Here is a 9,123-nt window from a genome sequence, read left to right on the forward strand (position 1 = left end):
ACCTTTAGACACCATTATATACCCGCACTAAATACGGGTTTCGATTCCGTAATTGAGCACGGGAGTAGAATATGCATTTTAAGCAATTATGCTTCAAATACACGAATTTGTACGTATTTGTAGGTAATGTGACAGTGGCGAGTCGAGAGCGCTTTCAATGTAGCTTACTTATTTCTCCCTCAAATGAATTATAGACATTTTACCGAAAGTGAAATGAATACATTAATTATTCAATGGAGACCAAAAAATACGTGTCTATATATCTATGTCCTGGAAACACTTTATCAAGACACACACCATCATACCTTTCCATGTGCTATTCATTCTTGAAAAAAAAAACAAGGTAAATAAATATGAATCCCTATTCAAATAGGAGTCTTATTATAGGACCAATGTAAAATTCAACGTGAGTTTTCCATTCAATATATATCCGAATTTCATTTCGATATTAATCAACGATTCAGTGCACAATGTTAGCTGAAAAAAAGGTTCATTAAGAGAGCAATAACAAGTAAAAGTGGAATATTATTTTCGATATGTTAATCATTGGAAATGGTTCATATAAATATTGTCATTTATTTACTGTTTCTCTTATTATCGGTGTCTGAATGGAGCGAATCAATCGCATTCAATTTTTGTGGTTGTCCAACAACAAGTTAATCGTAAACGAAGTGAACAAGTAGCAAGCAAGTTGAATCTTATAATTGAGATTAAGCAATGAATGTCAATTGATTGTTTATCAGACGATTTTGTTGCTTTGATTGAATGAAAATGCCATACATAGTTTTATTTTTGATATTATCATTTATTCAACTGATGGCCATTAACAAACAAATCAAATGAAATATTTTCGAGCGATCGACAATACCCTTTTTCACTGCCATATATTTAATACCATTTCCATTTGCATTCACGTTGTAATAAACAAATGCTACCTGAACGTGGTTGAGATATAGTTCAAATGCCGAGCGCTCACATAAACAAAAAAAACTCATTGGAAACCATTTGAGGGCATATTGCACTGAATGAAGTGTATTGAAATTAGATTAAATTCTAAAAGGGGTATCGAATTTGTCATTATTTTTTCATGAGATTGCTTGTCACACCGAAAAATCCCGCATTTGTCTCTCGGTCGGTGCACTTTTTAATTAGAAAAGACAAAAATCACAAACATTGTTTGATTTATCGCTCTATACTTAAACTCTTGCAATCGATTCTATACTTATTTTTGCCAACAAGTAATCACCATTTAACACAAGCACACGTTGATTAGACGAAGTTTGTATGAAAATGATTCGTTGAAGTTTTTTTTTTTCATTTGCTCGTAAACACTTAATGGAATTTCTATAAATCGTCTGTAGCCTTCGCATTGTTTTGTTTCTTGCCATAGAAGCAGACTTTATATACATCATCGTAAATAATTCACGATAAATTAAGTGAATGAAGTTACCTTTAATTCAATTCCGATCCCATTTAAGCACACATATTTAACTTGCAACAGCATTTGTCACTCTCTTTTTCGTTCATTTTCGGTCGGAATTTTATTGCCGACACAAAAATAAGAAACAATATCGCTTCAAAATGACGTAGATCTGGACCATTTTCGTTATCATCTGGTCGATTTTGGATATTCAAAGAATTTATTTCATTCATTTTATGGATATGGAAATAGATATTGGCTATTTATGACCAAAAATAGAATATTTCTTTAAAATAAATTTTATAATTTGAGATCACATAATACATTTGTATCGAATACAATACGATCGTATTCAATTTGAAAACGTTTAACGATTTCCACCATTCAAATGATTGGAATGTAAAAAAACCACAAATTTCCATTTTAAATCTACAAATGATTTTCTAACAAAAAAAAAAAAACATTTCATTTTTTTTCTCTCTCTCTCTCGCAATTGCATGCGATTACATAAAATAAAACAAAAAATTAATATATTTACAGGAAGTATGAGAATTTGTAGCCGTGATTAGTCCTTGTGTTATGAACATGAGTTTTTGTTGGTGTTCGGTTGTTTTGAAGTATAAAAACGACTGTAATTTTGAAAAAGAAAATAACAATGACTCAATTATCCAATCGAAATTCAAAAAGGCAATGATCTTGTATCGTTCATTCAATAGGACCAAGCATCCGAATATAACGCAGAGTAAACAAATGACATACACGTTACTTGACCCACACGCACATTTTATCCGATGAACGGAAATTGTGGTCAAATTATATACATAGATGTGCCAACGATAGAAAAGCGGAGGCTAGTTGTAAGCATTCCTCTTTCTCTTTTACTCTCTTCAGAAACTGTGTTCACAATAAGATAAACTTTAAATATAAATAATCGTTGAAGTGGTCAAATCTAGAGAGGAAACAAAAGACCACCAAAACTGATCGCACCTGAGAGACAAAAACGATGACAAAATGTTACTTATTATCTAAATTAGTTTTGTATTTAAGTGTGTTCTTAAATATCTCTTGTTGCTTTGTTCTCTTCGTTCAATCTTTCGCTCAATCTCTTTCCCTCGTATCTTTCTCTATGATTACTTTTCGGTTAGTGTTGTTTCGAGTGTTCTTTTGTTACCATTTCGACCCATTAGACATACTTAAGAATGAGAAATAGTAGATGTGAATAAAAAAAAAGCTGTTGAATGATTTAAAAATTGAGAAAAATCATAATTTATTGTACGAGAAGATTGAATGAGTCATTTAAATAATTCCTTATTGTGGAATTTCAGCTTCGCATTAATCAATTTCACCGAAAATGACAGAGAGATAGAGAGAGTGGAGATCGAAACATGTATCGTGAGGCGATTCGGTCCCATTTAGCATATAATCACTTACACGAATCTCATTTGAAATGTTCAGAATTGCCTCGGCAATTATATTTGAAGTAAAATTTTCGCACTTTCTGCCCCCGAAAATTGAATTAAATCCAAGATTATTAAACAAAAAAAAAAAACAACATACAAACAAGTGAGTGGACGAGTAAATGAAGCGAAAATGTTTTTTTTTCTTTTTTTGCCTTGAGCGCAATGGTTTTCGGTTGAAAAATTAGTGTTGGAAATTTTTCGAAAGAGAAATATTACCTGAACATTTCTATCAATATTTTAGAGTACTGCGTTTATTGTTCGATGCTCGGCACAATTGTGCATTGGCCCCGAATAATTGAAGCGCATATAAAATCCATACGAATCCGTGCACACCAACTTATTCGATTAAAATGAAAATATGAAGCGAAACAAGACGCATATTCCCGCAAAAATCCGCATGTGATTTATAGCTCATATTTCAGGCATTTTTGAAAACTTTTTGTGCGTACATATTCGGTACATGGAGCTATAGTACTTGATTCTGTTTGTTTGTTTGCATGAAATGTATGTAAATTAATTTTTATGCGCCGGCATTTGTTATTTGAGTTGTTTCCATGGCCAAAGAATCCGGTGCGTTCGTTGTTTTTTTTTCTCTCTCTCTCTCTCTTTCTCTTTCTCTTTCAATTTTGTAAACGTTTTTGATTCGGAATTTTTCGATTTGCGTTTTATCAGTTGAATTTAATTCATGGAACGGCCAATGGTACCAAAGAATTTGTAATGGCTTCACCATGAATTGAATATGTTTATATACGAAAACCAAAAGACAAAAATAAAATCAAACTCGAAATATTATCCAAATGTCTACTGTGTTACGTAGGAATGGTCCGGATTTCATGCAGTAAATAGACGTATTTTAAAATTTATTACCACGTTAGCGTGCGCTTAAACTTTGCTCTTCGCCACTTTAACAAATGCAAACGAGTCCAAGATGAAAATGAATGAACTGGCAATGAAGAATAAAAACAACAAAACAACCAACAAATAATAATAATATCAAACGAATTTTCTATCTTTCTCTTGCACCGATACATTCATATTTGCATACAAACACCAAATACACAACATTATTAATGCCGAACACTTCCAAAACGACTTTACTCTCGGCTTTGATTTAATAAAACAAGGAAATTTTTGGAAAAGAGTAAATTTTATTTATTACACCATATAAATTACAAAAAAGATAATGTGTCAAGATTTATGCGCTTGTCATCAATTGGTAAAAACGTGTGTTTGCGAAAATATTGCCGTCGATCTCATTTTTGATAGTTAATATTTTATCAGGGATATAAAGTGAGCTCAGCGTTTCGAATAAGGAGCGAATGAATGAGAAAATGGGAGAAACGAAGGGACCAAAGAGTGCAAGAGTGAAACAGTGAGAGGCAAAAGTTGAATGGTAAGCCTGAATCAAGTGATGTCGGCATTTGCCAGCAATTGTATAAACGTTGTCTCTGGAGGGCAATTTCAATTGAAAATTTACAATAAAACTAAAAACATTACAATGAAATGAAACGATTAATCTTTCTATCGCGCTTATTTCGTTTTTTCATTTACAACTCATTTGTTTTTATTTGCTTTTGTTTAATAAAAAAGTAACGAAACAACAAAAATAAAAAAAACACCTTGTCAACTTTCAACAATGCAATATTTCCTATTGCAAACTCGATATCCGTCAATCAAGCACATATACAAGCACACAATCTAAGCGACGTGATTGATTAGAGTCGAATCAAAATCAACCAGTGAGTTATTTCTTAAAAAACTAATCGAAAATTTTGTTATTCGTTAATTCGATTCCATTTTTTTATTACGTTTAAAACAAAGACGAAAAAAAACACAGAGATTATAATTAAAGAAGCAAACTTACCGAAACAAATCGATCGGCAACCGCTGAATGCTGAAATGACGACGTACTTGAAATACGATCGGAAGAAAATCGAATTGCCGTTTTCAAATCGACATACACCGGATGTGAAATTTAGATATAAATTGTTTATTGGTAAATGAGAATGAAATGTATGTTTGTTTTTAGTGTACGATTGGTTGCTGTTATAGTGTCGGTTGCCATTATTACCACCTTTCGGATATCGATTTGTATTACAACGACGACGATGGCATCGGCGGCGGTGGCAAACGAACAATAATATATCATCAAAACGAGGGAAAAAAACAAAATTGAAATTATGTATATGTTTTATTCGCGGCATCTCGATATCCCGCTCTGTCCCATTGTTGTCAGCATGATTTTAGTTATGGAAAGGTGAATTTTAATAATGATGTAGTCAACGGTTCATTAGATTCGATTAAACATTCATCGGGTAGCGATGATGCTTGGCCGAGGATGTGGAAGTAATTTTCAACTGAAATCATTTGATTATGGTTTCGGATCTTCAATTTGAAAATGCATGTCGTGCGCGCCATTGTGTTCACACACACACATAATCGATTTATATTTGTAACCAATGACCACATAAGATCGTCCAACGTCCATGTCATTTACAATTTATTTTCACAAAGTGTTCGACGATTGCAAATTGCAGAAAATAACTGTCCATTTTTATTGTAAAAGTGTGCATTTCGAAATGTTGCATATTTTGTGTGCATGCTGAAGGCATTCAAATTAATGTCGATAAATGCCCCGAACCGTCACGTAGCGAGAGCAGCCATGCTTTAGATTGCTTTGTATTTGTGGCTATGATTTTTGTTTTTTTTTTTTTCTCGTTTTCAATTTTAAATTGGCTTTTGTAAATGGGTTTTCCTTACATTTTCCACGTAAACTTAAGCGATTCGAATTGCAAAATCAATTCCATCGCTATAATTTGATCGATTTCCAATTGATTGCTGATGATGGTAATTCAACAATATGATTCTGTAAATGAGAAAGCGATGGCTTTTTATTCGATTTGCGCATTTGATGCGATCGATCGCGGTGTGCTTGGTTTTTTTTCGAATTCTTACATGACCAACGAAGGAATATTCGATTTTTTCCCCTGTTTTGCTTTTAAAATATAATTTATAGATTGAGAAATTGAAAAAATTCATCAGATTCATTTCCGAATGAAAATTGAATTGATATTCGAATTTCTTGTCGAAAATGTCATTATGGTGTGACTGAATTAAAATGCAATAAATTACTTTTGAAATATTAAAAAAAAAAAAAACATTTCAATTTGATCCTATTGAAGACGGGGAAAATGAACGGTTTACATTAGTTGGTTGACAGAATGGATTTTATAAAGCTTGAAAGGTGTGGCTTATTTGTTGCAATTGAAATAAAAAGATTCAATCGGCGCGAACAGTACATAAAAGACAATGTAAATGATTTAAGAACTGCATATGTGCTTCCATCTAGTCTCTACAGGCTAATCTCCACCAGAATAAGTACAGAGAAAAATAATTGAGAAAAAGACAACAGCGAGTTTACATAGAAAAAACTTCTATTATTGCTAGAGAGCAGCACATATGCAGCTCGTTAAAACTGTTTGAGCCCAATACATGAACGCCAATCAAATCGAGAAAAAATACATTTTTAGTACGGTACAAGTCTGAAATTAGCAATTCTGTCTCCAGCAGCGACAGTACACATACACAAACTAGAGAAAATTACCACATAAAATGTAACCCAGGCCAGAAATTACGTTGTCGCGCTCACGACTTTGAAATCGTTTCAATGGTTTATTCTTGAAAAGTTTCATTTGCAACTTTTACCATATATCCATTTGAATGGTATCAAGTTTTGCGACCACAAGTATAATTTGACATAAGATTTTATACATAATGCATTTAACCAATGTAACGCGATAATCAAAGGCAAGAGAAGCAAACGGTCACTTTCATTGTCATTCAAATGAAATTCTTTTTATATTTTCTTTGGGTACACTTTCATGTCAAATTGAACTTGAGCAAATGCGAAACGTTTTAATAGTGAATAAGACAATAACCGAACTGAAAATATATATTTATTTTGCTGTCGAAGTGGCAAAATATATTCGAAGAAAATACAATTTTATCAGGAAATGCCGTATTTTCGGTTATTTTTGGGTTTGCCAATTGGATGATTGGAAGTGCATTTGATAACATTCACCAACCAACCACAACATCTCTGTCGTTCAACTCCTTTCACATTTAGTTCACACATCTTTTGTTTTGTGCGATTTGGTTCGTCAGTAGTTTCTAACATCCATTAGGATACATGAAACACGTGAATGGTCCGAAATAAAGAGCAATGAAATTGTTTGGCACATTGAAATAAATTGATATTTGGTATGCATGACGATATACTTCGTTATTTATTTATCAAAAACCATTTCGGATTTTATTGTTGTGTAGATTTGTTTTGTTTTTCCGTTTTTCCGACTCTTTATTTTTCTCCCGTTTTCGGATAAAAACGATACGATTTTAACGGGCATTGTGGCTGCATATTATGACTGTTGATATTCGTTCTTTTCGCTTTTGGCTTTTGTGTCCACGTACACGGTTGAGCTGTATGGCTCCAAACGAAGCTAAGATGCTGTTTTCCACTTTTGTCCATTTAATTTATCGTGTGCGAAGAAAATGTAAGAACTTTTCCAACCCATTGTTGTTACTTTTGACAACATGCTCAAAGCGTGCATACCTTTTATGTGCTATTCATGTTGTTGTTACGTTTCTTTTCCTCTTCCATTCTTCGGGTCATTGTTTTTTTTTTTCTTCTTAACAACACTCCGTTTTCTCCGACCGTTTTCTCTGAGCGATCAAATCAAAGAATCTTAATAGCATAAAAGGGAAGTGGTGTGATTCTTGTCTTACATTCCGGTAAAACGTTACCGTGCCAAGAGCTTCTTCATTTTGTCCATAACATTTTATTATGTAATTGCGAATAAAGGCAAAGAAAAAACAAGCCAATTTCACTGTTGAAATATGCATTGAATGCGTGTGTACTTTTACAACCAAAAACGAATGGAATTGGAATCCATGAAAAAAAGAAAGAAAAATCGCAATGCCATTTTTCTCAACTCCATTTCCTGTCAGTGATGGAACAAGAACGGATTTTGGTCACTATTTTTGCAATCAATTTTGAATTTCGGAATTAGAGAGAAAAAGGAAAACATGAAATAGAAATCAAATGACAAAGAAAAAACAAGCCACAACAACATGTAGTTGTAGTTCATGTCTTTTTACTTCCATAGATTTGTCATTTAATGCATTTTCACGTTCAAACTGCTCATTCGCCCCCGGTGCATCGCGCTGAATTGGACGGAAGATGTGACTGTGCTTTCATTTTGCATTGTCTAAAGATAAAGTAATAAAGCTACATTAACAGTAAAAGTGGAGAGAGAGAGAGAGAGAGAGAGAGAGAACAAAGAATAACAATAAGCAATAACAAGCACGAGTACCAAATTCAATTCAATTATGTAAAAGCACGGTATGGCTAAAGAGAAACTCTGGCCATGTACATTAGATCGTTGCAAAAGCTATTTGCATTAAAAATGCACAATAACGCCGAATTACAATTGCTTATGATCGTGTTAATGTAATTTTCGTCTTCTCGACCGACAACCGAAAGTCAGATAGAAATATTGAATGTATGGTAAATAACATTAGTTTTCACGTATTTTGTGCACATTTTGAGCTTTAATACCAACCTCACATATTGAATTTGCTTTTATTTTTGCTGTTTGGCTGTTGTTCTTGTTGCTAATATGCCATTCGAAACTGAGGCTTTTTACGTAATGAAGCTCTTAAAATGCTTTGCTTACATTCTCTGGCCTAAGTGAACAAGAATTTGGATTGATGTGTTCCATCAATTGAATTCCTCTGGATATTAGAACGGTATTATTGAGAGAGAGAGGGAGAGAGAGAGAGAGTACGTTACCACTGTTTCATTGCGGACATTTGAGGAAAAACGGTGCAAACAATCTTTTGTGGCCATTTGAATTTCTCACGATAATTGTCCGTATTCTCAGCGGCAATAAAGAACAGAAAAAAAAACATCGCATTGCACTATAACGAAATATGAGCGCACAACAATCGTATTGACCAATTGCGAATTGAATGCGACCTCTTCTCAAATGTGCAATCTGGAAAAATATTCAATTTGGACGATTGTGATTTGGAATGGGCAGCGTTTGCTCACTCTACACTATGGTGGATCAGCGAGAAGGAGGGGAGGATAGATAGCAAAATAATCGGATATTCTCCATTTGGTCGTACTTTACTGCTACGTGATGCTAAAAATGATTTGAAATCATTAACAGAATTGCCAAC

The sequence above is a fragment of the Contarinia nasturtii genome, unplaced genomic scaffold (genome assembly GCF_009176525.2).
Source record: "Contarinia nasturtii isolate CC-2019 unplaced genomic scaffold, AAFC_CNas_1.1 Cnas_scaffold_285, whole genome shotgun sequence".
In the NCBI taxonomy this organism is placed as follows: Eukaryota; Metazoa; Arthropoda; class Insecta; order Diptera; family Cecidomyiidae; genus Contarinia; species Contarinia nasturtii.